Below are 17,899 nucleotides of genomic sequence, written 5' to 3' on the forward strand. Positions count from 1 at the left end.
GCAATACACTAAAAGTGTATTGCACTTTTACGATGGTCCCTAACCACCGGGAGCGCCAGAAAGCAGCTTATTTCATCCTTGCTGGCTCGGAAAGAGTGGGACCATCGGTAAAAAAATATATATATATTAAAAAATACAAATAAACTCTACCGTCATCCTAGGACCTTCCGTTAGAGAGCTATTGACGACCGTGCTCCAAATATCGAAAGTAAAAACCGCTGCGGTCAGCTTGTTAATGTTAGCTAACTCAAGACATGGTTATGAAACAACTAGGGCTAACCAACGAGCTAGAAAAAGGTCAGCTAATCAACCAAGTAGTCAAAAACAAAGTTAGCAAGCAAATATTAACTCGATAGAAAACTAAACTACGTGTCATATTCGGTGGACAAACACAACCAATCCTTTCAAAATGATAGCTAGCAACCAGAAGCCCAGCGAATAGTAAATGTTTTTTCATAACTTCCGTTCGCTAATTTGTCAGACTCTGCGTGTGTGGCTACCCAGGGAAAACGGCTAACTAGCCATGTTAACCCGCTAAACTTGGTAAATAGCCAATACAAAAAAAAGCTGCTATAGTTAGCTACCTAGCTAAAGTTAGCTAGGAGGGGGTAGCTAGCAATCCTAAGTGCCAGTCCCGGATATTAGCATAACTACCTAGCTACACAAGTATTTTAACACATACACATATGAGACCTAACAAGCAATCTGCTAAAAGTCTACAGAGGCCATGGCCTACCTTTATTTATTTGTATTTCTGTTGAAATTTGTCATCGTAGGCGGACCAACTAAAGCTAACAGAGACTAGCTAGCTGATTCGCTAGCAAGCACAAATGTACCGGGAGTACTGGCTACACTTAGCTTTGACACATTCATGCATTTACCAATATGATTGACAAATAACAATCTAGTATACTTGCGATTGATTACATTCATATCCTCTGGAAAAGCTATTTCAACATAATTTCTTGCATGGCGCTAATTCGTTGTACTAGCTATCCGTATACTGTTTCCCAGTTTAGGAAACAGACAGTCACATGAGCAGAGCCCAGATCGCAAAGAACACAAGAGTGAACCGATGCGCTAAAACATGAATGAGATTGTTATTTGCCGGTGCCTCTATTTATTTAATAATTTTTACTAAAATGACTTGATTTGCAGTCAATTATCAAACATCCTAATGTAAAGAAACCTACTTTTTTATTTGTACTATTATTTATATAAATTACATTTGAAATAAATGTATTTTACTGAGGCTGCGTGAAGGAGTCCCCCTTTCTGTCCAATGAGGTCATTTCTGGAGACTATAAGCACCGCTTTTGGCTCAAGAACACTACCAGAGGCAAAACTTCTTTATAGGCACACAACCCATTTTTATTATCAAAAGATAAGAGGCAATGTAAAAGACGGCTCAAACAGAGACATGACTGAAATACATTTAATGTATTTTCTAGCCTGCATTTCATGTATTGCAGTTAGTTCCTCTAGTCTAGACCCCTGTTACACCATTCAGTGCAGGACATAATTTTATAATTTAGAGTAGTGTTTCCCAAACTCGGGCCTGCCAACCTCAAGGGGTGCACATTTCGTTTTTTTGCCCTAGCACTAGGCAGCTAATTCAAATAATCAAAGCTTGATGATTACTTGATTATTTGAATCAGCTGTGTAGTGCTATGGCAAAAAAAAAAACGCGCACCCCTTGCGGTCCCAAGGACTTATGATTTTGATTTAGAGACATCTGGGGAAATCATATTGTTTACTAAACTATGCTGTAGACAGGTCCATGCTGACAGACTTATTTTGGATTTCTGTATAATAGTTTTGTAGACTGTTGGTTACAACAAATAACACATTATCAATTACAAAAAAACAGTGCTCTTATACAGATCCAAATCAAATTTTATTTATCACATACACATGGTTAGCAGATGTTAATGCGAGTGTAGCGAAATGATTGTGCTTCCAGTTCCGACCATGCAGTAATATCTAACAAGTAATCTAACCTAACAATTTCACAACAACTACCTTATACACACAAATGTAGGAATGAATAAGAATATGTACATAAAAATATATGAATGAGTGATGGCCGAACAGCATAGGCAAGATGCAGTAGATGGTATGAGATGAGTAATATGTAAACATTATATAAAGTGGCATTGTTTAAAGTGGCTAATGATGCATTTATTACATCATTTTTTCCATTATTAAAGTGGCTGGAGTTGAGTCAGTACGTTGGAAGCAGCCACTCAATGTTAGTATCAGTGCCGTAGCAATATGGCGTATTCTGAACAGACAAACACACACAGAAGCAATTTACGCACACACACACAATATGAACAACGGGCAAATAATGCTTACCTGAATTGAGCTAAAGGTCAAATCTGCGAACATTTCGGGGCCATGGGATCCGGGGGGTCAGGGGTGGTCTTCCAGGCATTAGAATGACAACCCAACTCGGGATGAGGAGGGGTTTTAGCGGGTGGAATAGTAGGGACCAAATGGAGGTTTACTTAGTAGCAATGTAAATATCATGGTACAGCTATATAGACCCTCAATCATCATGTTCCCTTTTAATGGTACATTTACAAACATATAGTATGATAAATAGAATTGAAACTTGTGTCTAATTATGATCATTTGTGAAATAAGTATAGCCAGTTACAATTGTAATGGCTTAGCAGAGAACAAGAAAAGACGATCAGTATTTACCAGGCTAAAAGAGAAGGAATATAATATCTATTGTTTACAGAAAACTCATTCAACAATTTTAGATGAAGTTTTGTGGAAAAATAACTATTTCTCCCATGGGCAAAGAAATTCAAAAGGGGTTGATGATATTAATTAACAGTAATTTTGATCCAAATGTGCAAATTGTCCAAACAGATCATCAAGGTAGATGGATTATTTTAAATATGTTATTGGACAATAAACAGATATGGCTATATGGTCCAAATAATGATGATCCAAGCTTTAAAAATATATATAATAATTTATCAACACTACAAGCAACACTAGACTATTATTATGGTGGGGGATTTTAATACAGTTTTAAATACCTCTATGGACAGTAAAGGAAATCACACTACAAACTATCACCTTCAGGCACTTAAGGAAATCATGAATGTCATGGATATATGGAGGCTTAAATACCCTGACCTAGATATACATGGCAGAGGCTTAAACAACCTAGTCATCTTGATTACTTTCTTATGTCATTCTCTCTGGCACAAAAAGTGTTGATAGGGGACAGAATGCGGTCGGATCATCACATAATTGGTATATATATTACTCTTACAGAATTTCCACATGGGCGAGGATATTGGAAATTTAATCAAAGCCAACTGGATGATAACTTGTTTATAAATTATTCTGTCCTAGTTATAACTGACTTTTTCCGACATAACATAGGTACAGCAGATCCCCTTATTGTATTATGACACTTTTAAATGTGCCTTTGGAGGCCATGCAATTCAGTACTCATCTACAAAACAAAACAAATTTAGGTCAAAAGAGTCCATATTAACAAAGGAAATTGAAGGACTAACAGTACAGATAGATAACAATAAAAACTGTGCCATAGAGACACAAAAAAAGTTAGAGGAAAAACAAAAAGAAATGGAGGAAGTTATTCAAGAATGATCCAGTGTAATATACACTGCTCAAAACAATAAAGGGAACACTTAAACAACACAATGTAACTCCAAGTCAATCAGACTTCTGTGAAATCAAACTGTCCACTTAGGAAGCAACACCGATTGACAATAAATTTCACATGCTGTTGTGCAAATGGAATAGACAACAGGTGGAAATTATAGGCAATTAGCAAGACACCCCCAATAAAGGAGTGGTTCTGCAGGTGATGACCACAGACCACTTCTCAGTTCCTATGCTTCCTGGCTGATGCTTTGGTCACTTTTGAATGCTGGCGGTGCTTTCACTCTAGTGGTAGCATGAGACGGAGTCTACAAACCCACACAAGTGGCTCAGGTAGTGCAGCTCATCCAGGATGGCACATCAATGGGAGCTGTGGCAAGAAGGTTTGCTGTGTCTGTCAGTGTAGTGTCCAAAGCATGGAGGCACTACCAGGAGACAGGCCAGTACATCAGGAGACGTGGAGGAGGCCGTAGGAGGGCAACAACCCAGCAGCAGTACCGCTACCTCCGCCTTTGTGCAAGGAGGAGCACTGCCAGAGCCCTGCAAAATGACCTCCAGCAGGCCACAAATGTGCATGTGTCTGCTCAAACGGTCAGAAACAGACTCCATGAGGGTGGTATGAGGGCCCGACGTCCACAGGTGGGGGTCGGGCCCCAGCCCAACACTGTGCAGGACGTTTGGCATTTGCCAGAGAACACCAAGATTGGCAAATTCGCCACTGGTGCCCTGTGCTCTTCACAGATGAAAGCAGGTTCACACTGAGCACATGTGACAAACGTGACAGAGTCGTGGAGAACGTTCTGCTGCCTGCAACATCCTCCAGCATGACCGGTTTGACGGTGGGTCAGTCATGGTGTGGGGTGGCATTTCTTTGGGGGGCCGCACAGTCCTCCTCCTAGCCTGACTGCGATTAGGTACCGAGATGAGATCTCAGACCCCTTGTGAGACCATATGCTGGTGCGGTTGGCCCTGGGTTCCTCCTAATGCAGGACAATGCTAGACCTCATGTGGCTGGAGTTTGTCAGCAGTTCCTGCAAGAGGAAGGCATTGATGCTATGGACTGGCCCGCCCATTCCCCAGACCTGAATCCAATTGAGCACATCTGGGACATCATGTCTCGCTCCATCCACCAACGCCGCGTTGCATCACAGACTGTCCAGGAGTTGGCGGATGCTTTAGTCCAGGTCTGGGAGGAGATCCCTCAGGAGACCATCCGCCACCTCATCAGGAGCATGCCCAGGCATTGTAGGGAGGTCATACAGGCACGTGGAGGCCACACACACTACTGAGCCTCATTTTGACTTGTTTTAAGGACATTACATCAAAGTTGGATCAGCCTGTAGTGTGGTTTTCCACTTTAATTTTGAGTGTGACTCCAAATCCAGACCTCCATGGGTTGATACATTTGATTTCCATTGATAATTTTTGTGTGATTTTGTTGTCAGCACATTCAACTATGTAAAGAAAAAAGTATTTAATAAGAATATTTCATTCATTCAGATCTAGGATGTGTTATTTTAGTGTTCCCTTTATTTTTGTGAGCAGTGTATTATAAAAATAAAGCGAACTGGACGGAATATTGGGGAAAAAACTTCAATGTTCAACATAGAAATGCTACCAAAATGTTTTATTGAAACTTGTTACAAATGATGGAGTCAGGCATGATTCACCGAACGATATTTTGAAAGGAAGTAAAGTACTTCAAGCATATATTTTGATTTCAGTCTCCTCCATCTCCACTAACCGAAGCTAATTGTATGGATTTTTTTCCTATTAATAATGGAAAATTAACATCTGTACAGAAGTACTCATGTGAAGTCCAAATTACAGAGGAGGAACTTCTTAATGCAATTAAAGCCTTTAAGTCCGGGAAAACTCCAGGGCTGAGTGGCATACTAGTGGAAGTATACAAAACTTGTTTTGATATACTCGGAGGACCATTATTGTTTAACCACTGCTATATCAATGGTAGATTATTGGACCCGCAACAAGAAGGTCTGATTTCATTATTACTGAAACAGTGGTGTGTATATATAAAGATCCAATCCTCACAATTCAATGTTGTGATGCAAAAGTCCAGCTAAATGCTTGGCACATAGAATTAAAAAGGTATTGTCAGATATTATTAATTCTAATCAGACAGGTTTTTTACATGGACGATACATTGGAGATAATATAAGACAAGTACTGGAAACAATAGAATACTATGAAATATTGGGGAAACCAGGCCTGGTTTTCATAGCTGATTTTGAAAAGGCTTTTGATAAAGTACAACTGGAGTTTATATATAAATGCCTGGAATATTTCAATTTTGGAGAATCTCTTATAAAATGGGTTCAAGTTATGTATAGTAACCCAAGGTGTAAAATAGTAAATAATGGCTACATCTCAGAAAGTTTTAAACTGTCGAGGAGTAAAACAAGGTTGTCCACTATCGGCAAATATATTTATTATTGCCATCAAAATGTTAGCTTTTAAAATGAGATCCAACAATAAAATTAAGGGATTAGAAATCCGTGGCTTAAAATCAAATGTGTCATTGTACGCTGATGAGTCATGTTTTCTTTTAAAACCACAATTAGAATCCCTCCACAGCCTCATAGAGGATCTAGATACTTTTTCTAACCTCTCTGGATTAAAACCAAATTATGATAAGTGTACTATTGGATCACAAAAAATTGCAAATTTTACATTACCGTGAAGTTTACCAATAAAATGGTCTGACGGGAGTGTGGACATACTCGGGATGCATATTCCAAAAGAAATCAATTATCTCACGCCAATACATTTTAATAGAAAGTTAGCAAAATTAGATAAAATCTTGCTATCATGGAATGGAAAATTTACGGTTTACTAGCCGCCACCAATCCCTTTTTCCTTTTCTGGTTGTTTTGTCTGTGTTCCTTTTCACACCTGGTTTAATTTGCGTTTATTTCTGTGTGTATATAGGGCACCTGTTGCCTGCCTTAGTTCGTGCGGGATTAAGCTTGTGTGTATTTGCGCTGGATTATCTTTGATGTTTATTGTTTTCACTATTACGCACCTGTATGTAAGTGTCGGAACTGAGTTTGTTCCTCTGTGCGTTTTGCACAAGTTTATGTATTGTTTTCACTATTATGGCACGTGTATGTAAGTGTCGGAACTGTGGTTGTTCCTCCGTGTGTTGGCACGAGTTTCTGATTCTGATTCGAGAGCGTAGTTTTTTTGGATTTTCGTCTGTTACATTTTTGTATTGGTGGACTATATATATTAAACACACTTCTCAAAAATCCCTGCTCTCCTGCGCCTGACTCTTACACTCTTATGCCTGACTCTTACACCTCTCACCGAGACGCACCTTATCATAGAACCCCGCACCAGCTATGGAGTCAGCAGGAGCAGACGCACTCCCAGGGTCCGTGGAGGAGCGAGTTCAACACCACATGGCAGTGTTACACCGGCTGGGGAACGTCATTGTATCAAAGATAATTGCGTAATTATCGTATTTCGTCGTCCTAACGTAGTCTACACTGCTATCTGCCCAGCAGCTAGCCAGCTAGCAAACGTCCACCGTCTACCGAATAGCAGCACTGTAGAAACTATTACACTCAACTGAACGACTTGATTAGTGTAGTGTTAGCTAGCTACATAGTTGTCTTTGCTGTCTTCGTATCCAAGATAATTGTGTAGTTTAGAGTGTGTAGTTTTAGAGTGATTATCTTAATTTACCGAGGTTAGCTAGCCAGCTATTTGTCGTCCTTAACGTAGGAGACACTGCTAGCTAGCCAACAGCTAGCCAACGTCTACCGAATAGAACTTCCGCACTCAACAACCCGGTCGCATTCCGCTTCGCTCCACAGGTAGTATCACATTTTCATTTCATTTCATTACAGTACACGGTTTGATTTGTTTGATCGTAGCTAGCTACATAGCCGTCTTTGTATCAAAGATAATTGTGTAGTCTAGAGCGATTTTCTAGGTTAGCTAGCCAGCTATTGTCGTTCTTTTAACGCAACGTAACGTAATCAACACTGCTAGCTAGCCAGCTAGCCCCGAATAGCAGCACTGTAGAAACTATTACACTCAACGGAACGACTTGATTAGTGTAGTGTCAACAACGCAGCCACTGCCAGCTAGCCTACAAAGTCAACAACGCAGCCACTGCCAGCTAGCCTACTTCAGCAGTACTGTATCATTTTAATCATTTTAGTCAATAAGATTCTTGCTACGTAAGCTTAACTTTCTGAACATTCGAGACGTGTAGTCCACTTGTCATTCCAATCTCCTTTGCATTAGCGTAGCCTCTTCTGTAGCCTGTCAACTATGTGTCTGTCTATCCCTGTTCTCTCCTCTCTGCACAGACCATACAAACGCTCCACACCGCGTGGCCGCGCCACCCTAATCTGGTGGTCCCAGCGCACGACCCACGTGGAGTTCCAGGTCTCCGGTAGCCTCTGGAACTGCCGATCTGCGGCCAACAAGGCAGAGTTCATCTCAGCCTATGCCTCCCTCCAGTCCCTCGACTTCTTGGCACTGACGGAAACATGGATCACCACAGATAACACTGCTACTCCTACTGCTCTCTCTTCGTCCGCCCACGTGTTCTCGCACACCCCGAGAGCTTCTGGTCAGCGTGGTGGTGGCACCGGGATCCTCATCTCTCCCAAGTGGTCATTCTCTCTTTCTCCCCTTACCCATCTGTCTATCGCCTCCTTTGAATTCCATGCTGTCACAGTTACCAGCCCTTTCAAGCTTAACATCCTTATCATTTATCGCCCTCCAGGTTCCCTCGGAGAGTTCATCAATGAGCTTGATGCCTTGATAAGCTCCTTTCCTGAGGACGGCTCACCTCTCACAGTTCTGGGCGACTTTAACCTCCCCACGTCTACCTTTGACTCATTACTCTCTGCCTCCTTCTTTCCACTCCTCTCCTCTTTTGACCTCACCCTCTCACCTTCCCCCCCTACTCACAAGGCAGGAAATACGCTCAACCTCATCTTTACTAGATGCTGTTCTTCCACTAACCTCATTGCAACTCCTCCAAGTCTCCGACCACTACCTTGTATCCTTTTCCCTCTCGCTCTCATCCAACACTTCCCACACTGCCCCTACTCGGATGGTATCGCGCCGTCCCAACCTTCGCTCTCTCTCCCCCGCTACTCTCTCCTCTTCCATCCTATCATCTCTTCCCTCTGCTCAAACCTTCTCCAACCTATCTCCTGATTCTGCCTCCTCAACCCTCCTCTCCTCCCTTTCTGCATCCTTTGACTCTCTATGTCCCCTATCCTCCAGGCCGGCTCGGTCCTCCCCTCCCGCTCCGTGGCTCGACGACTCATTGCGAGCTCTCAGAACAGGGCTCCGGGCAGCCGAGCGGAAATGGAGGAAAACTCGCCTCCCTGCGGACCTGGCATCCTTTCACTCCCTCCTCTCTACATTTTCCTCTTCTGTCTCTGCTGCTAAAGCCACTTTCTACCACTCTAAATTCCAAGCATCTGCCTCTAACCCTAGGAAGCTCTTTGCCACCTTCTCCTCCCTCCTGAATCCTCCTCCCCCCTCCCCCCCTCCTCCCTCTCTGCAGATGACTTCGTCAACCATTTTGAAAAGAAGGTCGACGACATCCGATCCTCGTTTGCTAAGTCAAACGACACCGCTGGTTCTGCTCACACTGCCCTACCCTGTGCTCTGACCTCTTTCTCCCCTCTCCCTCCAGATGAAATCTCGCGTCTTGTGACGGCCGGCCGCCCAACAACCTGCCCGCTTGACCCTATCCCCTCCTCTCTTCTCCAGACCATTTCCGGAGACCTTCTCCCTTACCTCACCTCGCTCATCAACTCATCCCTGACCGCTGGCTACGTCCCTTCCGTCTTCAAGAGAGCGAGAGTTGCACCCCCTTCTGAAAAAACCTACACTCGATCCCTCCGATGTCAACAACTACAGACCAGTATCCCTTCTTTCTTTTCTCTCCAAAACTCTTGAACGTGCCGTCCTTGGCCAGCTCTCCCGCTATCTCTCTCAGAATGACCTTCTTGATCCAAATCAGTCAGGTTTCAAGACTAGTCATTCAACTGAGACTGCTCTTCTCTGTATCACGGAGGCGCTCCGCACTGCTAAAGCTAACTCTCTCTCCTCTGCTCTCATCCTTCTAGACCTATCGGCTGCCTTCGATACTGTGAACCATCAGATCCTCCTCTCCACCCTCTCCGAGTTGGGCATCTCCGGCGCGGCCCACGCTTGGATTGCGTCCTACCTGACAGGTCGCTCCTACCAGGTGGCGTGGCGAGAATCTCCTCACCACGTGCTCTCACCACTGGTGTCCCCCAGGGCTCTGTTCTAGGCCCTCTCCTATTCTCGCTATACACCAAGTCACTTGGCTCTGTCATAACCTCACATGGTCTCTCCTATCATTGCTATGCAGACGACACACAATTAATCTTCTCCTTTCCCCTTCTGATGACCAGGTGGCGAATCGCATCTCTGCATGTCTGGCAGACATATCAGTGTGGATGACGGATCACCACCTCAAGCTGAACCTCGGCAAGACGGAGCTGCTCTTCCTCCCGGGGAAGGACTGCCCGTTCCATGATCTCACCATCACGGTTGACAACTCCATTGTGTCCTCCTCCCAGAGCGCTAAGAACCTTGGCGTGATCCTGGACAACACCCTGTCGTTCTCAACTAACATCAAGGCGGTGGCCCGTTCCTGTAGGTTCATGCTCTACAACATCCGCAGAGTACGACCCTGCCTCACACAGGAAGCGGCGCAGGTCCTAATCCAGGCACTTGTCATCTCCCATCTGGATTACTGCAACTCGCTGTTGGCTGGGCTCCCTGCCTGCCATGCCATTAAAGCCCCTACAACTCATCCAAAACGCATCCGCTACAAGACCATGGTGCGTCTGGTGTTCAGTACTCTCCAGGCCTCAGGCCCTACACCCCAAGGGCACTGCGTCATCACCTCTGGCCTGCTCGCCTCCCTACCACTGGGAGGAAGTACAGTTCCCGCTCAGCCCAGTCAAAACTGTTCGCTGCTCTTCTACCTAGGATAGGATAAAGTAATCCTTCTCTTACAAGATTTAGACTGATGCATTGTAAGAGTCTGCTAAATGGCCAGATAACCGTTCCACTGGCTATGTCACCAAGGTGAATGCACAAGTTTGTAAGGGACAGGGAAGCTCTTTTTACTCCGGCTCCGTGCTGGCGCATCCAAACTCATAGTGGAGGTGGACGCATCCAGTACCTCAGCTCCGCCCTGTGCGAGCGTGCAATCCGTTGGCAAAGGTGTGGGACATTGGCTTGAGGGGGCCCAAAACCCTTTCCATCACTGACCACCGAAAATTGACAGTCTAAATGACTTAAATGTAAATGTCACCCCGTTCAGCTTGACAAATCCCCCTTCCTAACATGGTTTTAGATAACCGATAATTAGGTCAGGGAGACCACGTCCCGGACGGATGTTTGGTCACGCAGAGAGGGTCACAGGGGAGAGAATTAGTCTCTTCTCTCTCCACTGGCTTCCATTGCAAGTCTCACACAGGAAGCGGCTTTTACCTGGTCCCGGCACTCCCCAGGACATCCAGGACTTTAAGTATTCACTGCAACTATAGAGGTCTGGCTGGGCTCCCTGCCTGTGCTCAACGGCGGATTCTAAATATGCTCCAGCAGTCTTCAGCCCGTCTGGTGTTCAACTTTGGTCACGGTTTACGGGGTGGTGATCTTGACCACATCACTGTCTGAACCCCGGCCTCTCCACTGGCTTCGAGGCAGTTGAATGAGCGAAGGGTGGGACTAATAACAACAAGCATCAGAACAAGACCATGGTGCTTGCCTACGGAGCTGTGAGGGGAACCCTTTTCTCATCTGGGCACCTCAGTACCTCCAGGCTCTGATCAGGCCCTACACCCAAACAAGGGCACCGTTCATCCACCTCTGGCCTGCTCGCCTCCCTACCACTGAGGAAGTACAGTTCCCGCTCAGCCCAGTCAAAACTGTGCCAGTGCCTCCCCAATGGTGGAACAAACTCCCTCACGACGCCAGGACAGCGGAGTCAATCACCACCTTCCGGAGACACCTGAAACCCCACCTCTTTAAGGAATACCTAGGATAGGATAAAGTAATCCTTCTCAGTTTTTATTTTTGGTTCCCCCCTTAAAAGATTTAGATGCACTATTGTAAAGTGGCTGTTCCACTGGATGTCATAAGGTGAATGCACCAATTTGTAAGTCGCTCTGGATAAGAGCGTCTGCTAAATGACTTAAATGTTAAATGTAAATGTAATAGCTGGAAAGGAAGGCTTGAACATGAGGATCAGACTTTTTGAGGGCGGCCCATTCGTGCTCCCACAAAACCTCCACTTTTAGGCCGTAAGTAGCCTGTAAAGAATCCAATTTGTCTTGAAACTCTTGGTACATTTCCCCAAAAGTCTTTTGGGTTAGGACACACATGGTCTGGGGCACAAAGCAAGATTTATAACCATGGAAGAAACAACCGTTGTACTCATACACGGTCTCAACCCCATCAATCTGGGTGTAGCCATCTACATGGTAAGAGCCAAACGCCTTCTTCCCCCGATTCAAAGCATGTTGAATAAAAATGTCTTTATCCTGGGCCATATACTCCAACCATTGAATGGACCCACTAGAGTATGACTTGAATTGGTGTCGGTAGTTGTCAGGCGAGGGGATAGCTATAGAGGATGTAGGCAGATAGTGTGTACGATAGGTTTTCATGCATGCCGATGCAATAGTTGTACAACTCCAGGGGTCAATGCCTGCATCTTTGATTACCTCTTCTCTGAATCTGAGGCATCCTTCACGAAGTATAACCATATCATTGTCACAGTATGATTCCATCTCTTTATGGAAATCAAAGGTGCCATGTCTTACTGGCTCGTACCACGTCATGAATCTCTCACGCTCTTTGGGAGACATTTGATCACACCCGTACATTTCGGGCCTGGGATATGATCCGACATAATGTAGATTCTCCTCAGATGTGAAGAAGTGGGGGAACCAGCCTTTCACAGAGTTTTCAAAACCCAAGGCCTCTGGCATTTGAGCCAATCGGATGGGTAAGAAGCTTAAACTGTCAATGTATCTCTGGTTGAAGGCTGGGTCTACAAAACACAAGATTTTACTACCTTGAGCTATGACCCGGGGTGCCACGCCTTGCTGTATCACTGGGTTGAGAAGAAGGTAAGAGTCGTAGGCTCTAGCATTGTGCGCTATAAACGTGAAGTTTCTGTACTGTGGCTTTCTAAAATGTTTTAGAAAGAGTAGTGCACAATTGGATCCTTCTGCAGACCACTTTTCCCCCTTGAAAGTCATGGTAGATACAAAAATAGGCAAATGATCCCCCGATTGCTGATTTGTCTCAAAATCATAGAACACATATTTCTCTGAATGTTCATCTTCAGCCAAGGGCTGAATATAACACTCGTGTGGCACTTCTTGAACCACTTCAGCGTCTCTGCTTTTCAAAGGTCCTTTACAGATTGGACAATGTATGATTCCACACACATGCGGTTTAGGGCTATCTGTTTTAAGGTTGTAATTGCAATGACATTTTGGGCATTTCCTGTTAATGTCACAAATGCTTACAGATTTACATGCCTTGGGGTGCCATTTTTCAATTTTGTGTTTTTCGTAACAGTAGGTCGAACGACATGTGCGGTGGCAATCCTCACAGGGTGTCAAATTTAAGGGTTGCATTGGGCAATCTGCATCCTGACATACTGAACAGTTATAACGGCACGAGTGCCCCCCCTTTCGGGTGTAGCCGGTATGGCAGGATGGACACACATATGGTGCGCCTAAAAATGCAGTGATGTTGGTAACGGCGTAGTAATGTTCGTTTTGCACATAAAAGTACAGAATCTGAGGGTGCGGTTGGGGGGTGTTTTGGAACTTCAAGAGAGCTGCATTAGCTCTACTGTGGTACAAAACCACAATCTTGATATTCAGAAAGTTTTCAAATTTGACTATGTCAGAGAAAGCCACAGCATCCTGTATACCGAGACCCACGGACGTTTGGAGCTCTCTAAGCCTTTTGCAATGCCGTCAGATCAGTACATCCTGGGTTAAGTAAATGTGCTAGGCCTATTGCAAAACATAGCTTATTATCGGGATTGTGAACGTTTATGAGGTGGGCCCTTTTATTGCTTATGATTTCTGACTGCATTAGGCTATCAAGCTTCCTTCTCTGCCCACCACCACCCTGGGGTTGACATATTATTTGCACTACAAGCTCGAGGGTCCGATCTGCTATGACGGCTATATTTGACTGAACAAGGCGTTCTAGCAGCGTGATAAATTGTTCAAGATCTGCTTCGCCATTGGGTAAAATAAGAGATACTGTATTATGCAGGCTATCTCCACAAATCTCCAATTGTAAGATATCACGTGTTTCGCCATAATCTCTTGCCGTCTCTAACAGTTCAGAGTGTCAATTATCATTACATAAAACATAGCATAGTCAAGATTCTGCCTTGCCCATAGGAAATTGAAAAACTGTCGAATCTCTGTATTGTTGAATTTATTCCGGTACACAACCCGGACACGTCTATCAATACCATCTCCCTCCAGATTTATTAGACAATTTTCCAATTCCCCAAAAACATCATGTGGCGAATTAAAGCTACACTCGTTGTGAATCTAGCCACCAAGTCAGATTTGTGAAATGCTTTTCGGCGAAAGCATGAGAAGCTATTATCTGATAGCATGCACCCCCCAGAATACCAGACCTTCACCTAAACAACAGATTTTGCGGTAGCCGGCGCTACCCAAAACGCAGAAATAAAATATAAAACATTCATTACCTTTGACGAGCTTCTTTCTTGGCACTCCTATATATCCCATAAACATCACAATTGGGTCTTTTTCCCGATTAAATCCGTCATTGTATAGGCAAAATGTCATTTTCTGAAGACCGGTCTGAGCCAGGAATACTCCCTTTTACAAGACGCAACGTCACTTTTTAAAATTACGAAAGTTGCCTATAAACTTTTACAAATCACTTCAAACTACTTTTCTAAACCAACTTATTGGTATTAATTAATTAATTAATAAACGTTAATAATCTATAAAATTGATCACGGGGCGATCTGTATTCGATAGCAGCAAGTCTTGAAATCATCGTCCATGTTTTCCATTTCACAACATCCTGGGGCGAGCTCCAAGAAAGGAAGCGTCATCTAACCAAGGATAAAGCAGGAAAAAAATACATTGACTGGCGGATACATTTTTTGGGGGGGTTTTTGGTGAACAGTTTTTCGAGGGATTTTTACTCCTAAACACGTTATGTTATAGCCACAGACACAATTTAACCAGTTTTAGAGACTTCAGAGTGTTTTCTATACACACATACTTATCATATGCATATACTATATTCCTGGCATGAGTAGCAGGACTTTGAAATGTTGCGCGATTTTTAACAAAAAGCTGCGAAAATTCGCAGCCTCCCTAACAGGCTAAGAGGCTTTCAACTGTCTCACCTTGTTCCTGTAGTTCTGCCATTTGGATAATTAAGGATGTGCGTTTTTGGGTATTTCTGGAATGATAGGTGTTACATGTATGATTTTAGCGTCTGTATTTGCATTTTTTAATCGGTTTGCTGTTTAACATGCGTGGAATTGTTCTATGCCAGAATAACATATCGTCTCGGTACTGTCTCTCAAATAAAACCCCCAGTCGTTTGTATAGCAAAACGTTCCTCGATTTCAAAGCCCTGGAAAATAATGTGAAAAACCTTGCTTGTTCTATTGCAGATCCCGGTGCCATAGAATTGACGGGGTAGATAAGGTTGGCCGCATCACAGAATAACTGTTCGTCAACATCTGAAATGTCATTAAAAACAGGTCTATCCTCCGCTTTGGTTGTTTCATCGGGAATGTTCGGTGCGCCGGAATCCCCCAGCTCTAGATGTATGTGTCCTTCTGTGCCGAGTCTGAAAGAAAATAATACATACAAAATAGGTTATTAAATAAAAAAATATGTTAGATACATAAAATGTCAAATACATTTCAGGTATAATACTATATATTAACAATACATAGTTAAAATACCTCAGCTTTTTTGGCGCTGGCTGTTCTGACATATCGAAGAAACAGGGGGTGTGTGACTTTTTTCATCTAGTGTTCCCGATTCTGCAGGGCCGGTCTCCTGGCAGTCTGAAAAAACATTATTTGTCCTTGTTTTAACATATTCTATCAAAAGAGGTATAACTAATAAAAAAACGTATAAAATTTTGTATGTATAATGTATAATGGTCTCATACCGTGTCCATGGAGCGCCGGCTCGTGAAGCCGCAAGTTCCCTGCCCAGTAGTACTTTTCTGGAGGGGTGGATTCTGAGCAATGTACTAGAGCCCGTGTTGTGCGCTGCTTGTTGGGGTTTGGAATATGTCGTGAGGGGGTGGAGGTTCCCGGGATTCGCGGTGTGTTTGAAAAAACGTTCGTACAGAACGGGAGAATTGTCACCCGATGTGTCAGATGTCCATAACGAATCCTTTATCATTCTTGGCTGTATGTCGGCTGTAAATACATAAAATAGCTTTTAAAATAGTACACACTATTTTTGTATTTTATTTTTTATATATAAATATTCTTGGGTATGTGATTAATTATAAGGACTTACCGCGAAAATATGATGATGGTGATTGACTGCCGGGTTTTTGAGACTGAGAATCCCCCTCATGTTGTTCCAGATACGTTAAACCTCGTAAAAGCTGCGTAAATGTTTGGGATCCTAACAAACGTTAGATAATATTAACAGTTATACGCTATATATACACTTTTGAACTTATATTGGCATTTGGCCTGAAATACACAAATAACTCGGGTTTAATATTACAATAATTATCCCGATAATATTCAAACAAAACTTAAAATATATTTTTCACTTACTCACCTCCAGAAATATCCATTAGGAGAGATTCACTTATTCAGAATATATTTTTTAATCTGTCCTGGCAGCTAAATATTCGGGGCTGTGGGTTTGCGCTAAAGCTGTGCTAACAGTGTTAAAATATATGCTCCACGTTCTGTCCCTAACTTGAGATACAGTTTTTAAATTCCTTTTATTGAATTCCAAAATATTTCGTACAACCTTTAAGACATGTTAGAATGAATTAACAAATTTGAATAATATTTAAACATGCATCATGAGTGTTTTATGTAAAAAACCTTGGAAAGACTGTCCAGCTTATTCATCAGTGTTCGGAAAATATGGTAATCGCGCCATTTAAAACTGAACATTATTTGAAAAAAATGTACTCTGGAGTCCGGGCTATACGCCATTGAAGCGACTCTTAGGGCCATCAGACTCAAAGGGCCATCAGATCATTTCGTCCGCAGACCTGTTCTTCCAACGCATATCCGGGTAGACTTGAAGCACTCAGGGCCTTTCCTTTAAAACATTCTGGAGCCTCACGCAAAACATCCTCCAGGCTTTTGTCATTGGGCTCATGACATGAGCTGCAGAGCACCCCGAGAATTGGCCTAGGAGACATTCCTGCTTCATCAGATAACAACCATAAGGGCAATACAACTGGGGGTGGGGGACATACACGTTCAAAAGTTCAAACACTCAACCACCCCAGTTCAACCAGGCCCCTAGACATCAATCACCATGACTACTTCAAAGGATGCAATATAGATATAAAATAACACACACCCTCTAACACGTGACCACAGGAACAGGATGGCCTGGCCGGAGGCCCATATTTGGACATGTACACGTCATCATGGACACAGGGTCATAAATCAATTACAATTACTGACCCGTGCCGTCTACTTTATTCTCTCTGGTGTGCGTAGTGAGACAAGACAGTCCGGGGTTGGTGGTAATGAATCCAGTTCAGTTACGCCTAGAAGGCCAGTGACGTAGACCTCCAGAGTTGGTGCAAGGAATGAGCAGCAGTACCAGGGGGATCCGTGTCACTTGTGCTCAGGCTCTTGGTGCTCACCACCTGGCTGTCCGGCTGCCTGAAGTACTCATACAGACGATTGGTCCACTGACCCATGGAGCGGCTGTGCGACCACAGATTATTTGTGCAGAAAGGGATGTGTAAATTTAAACATGAAACATACAGAGAATCTCACCACCGATAGACTGCTGATAGTTACTTATCACAGTGGGAGGCTGTTCCTCCTCTTGCTAGAACCAAAGCAGTACCTGCTGCGTGCTGACCCAGTAGCAATGAACCTACCGATATTACTTGTTGAGAGAAACAGAGAATGGCGCTGGAGGGACCAATTTTTTTCCACTAATCG

General features: G+C 43.5%; 1 protein-coding gene across 5 annotated transcripts in view; it reads right to left on the bottom strand.

Moving 5' to 3' along the window:
- LOC115109730 (activating molecule in BECN1-regulated autophagy protein 1B-like) overlaps positions 1-1,065 on the bottom strand; it is a 34,965-nt gene extending 33,900 nt beyond the window's left edge. For 2 of the 5 annotated variants that reach the window (XM_065009907.1, XM_065009904.1), the window contains exon 1: positions 737-1,065. The gene's annotated coding sequence lies outside the window, so the exon portion shown is untranslated. The remainder of the gene's footprint in view (positions 1-736) is intronic. The other 3 variants (XM_029635014.2, XM_029635011.2, XM_065009905.1) reach the window with 2 other exon arrangements.
- Between the last annotated feature and the right edge of the window lie 16,834 nt (positions 1,066-17,899).

Source organism: Oncorhynchus nerka, linkage group LG25, assembly GCF_034236695.1.
Source record: "Oncorhynchus nerka isolate Pitt River linkage group LG25, Oner_Uvic_2.0, whole genome shotgun sequence".
Lineage (NCBI taxonomy): Eukaryota > Metazoa > Chordata > Actinopteri > Salmoniformes > Salmonidae > Oncorhynchus > Oncorhynchus nerka.